The sequence below is a fragment of the Aptenodytes patagonicus genome, chromosome W (assembly GCF_965638725.1).
Source record: "Aptenodytes patagonicus chromosome W, bAptPat1.pri.cur, whole genome shotgun sequence".
NCBI classification, from domain to species: Eukaryota; Metazoa; Chordata; class Aves; order Sphenisciformes; family Spheniscidae; genus Aptenodytes; species Aptenodytes patagonicus.
The window spans coordinates 30,610,354-30,611,117 of NC_134981.1; positions in this window are offsets into that span (position 1 = coordinate 30,610,354).

Consider the following 764-nt stretch of genomic DNA (forward strand, 5'->3'; position numbering starts at 1 on the left):
TTTACAAAGATATGGTACTTAATTTTTTTTTTCCCCCAAAGGAAATCTCTCGGACAAAAAAACCCAACCAACCAAGCAAAAAAACCCCCCAACTTGCCTTGACCATAGCTTGTGTGTTCTGTGAACAAGTTTATTGGGAAACTCTTTCAGATGTGCACTTTGATATGTGTTTGATAATTTTCTTACTATTTTGTAGTTGCCTAATTTTCTTACTATTTTGTAGTTGCCTTTAGGCAGCAGAAATGGAAAAGCTCTGTCTCCATACAAGCAAAAATGCCTCCTTGTGACTTTGTACCTGAAAAATACCAAGTCAGTCATACATACTACACTGAATTTAAGTAAGACTGGACTACCAGATCTGAGTGAAAGGCTAATCTGCTGTAAATAGTCTGTGCATTAAATATGATTATAAAATTTGCTTGTTTGGGCAAAAACAATTATGTTACAACCAAGATATAACCTATAGATGTAATAGAAATGTCACACAGGTACGTATGGCTAAATTGTTGATTTGAAAAACTTCAAGGAAGAGATAAGTGCAGAACAGCAGTCTTATTTCAAAAGCTGGGTTTCAGAGGTTTGTAGAGCCCTCTATGTGCCAGAATTTGTGAAAATCTTAATTCTGTGAACACCTGCTGTAGACAGCTGTGTAATCTATGAAATCTACTATAGCTCCATTAGTCTGGATCTTTAGAAAGCATAAATGGATACTGACTTTTTTTTTTATTCCACTCAGTCCTATCAGTATGAATGTATGCAGAAGA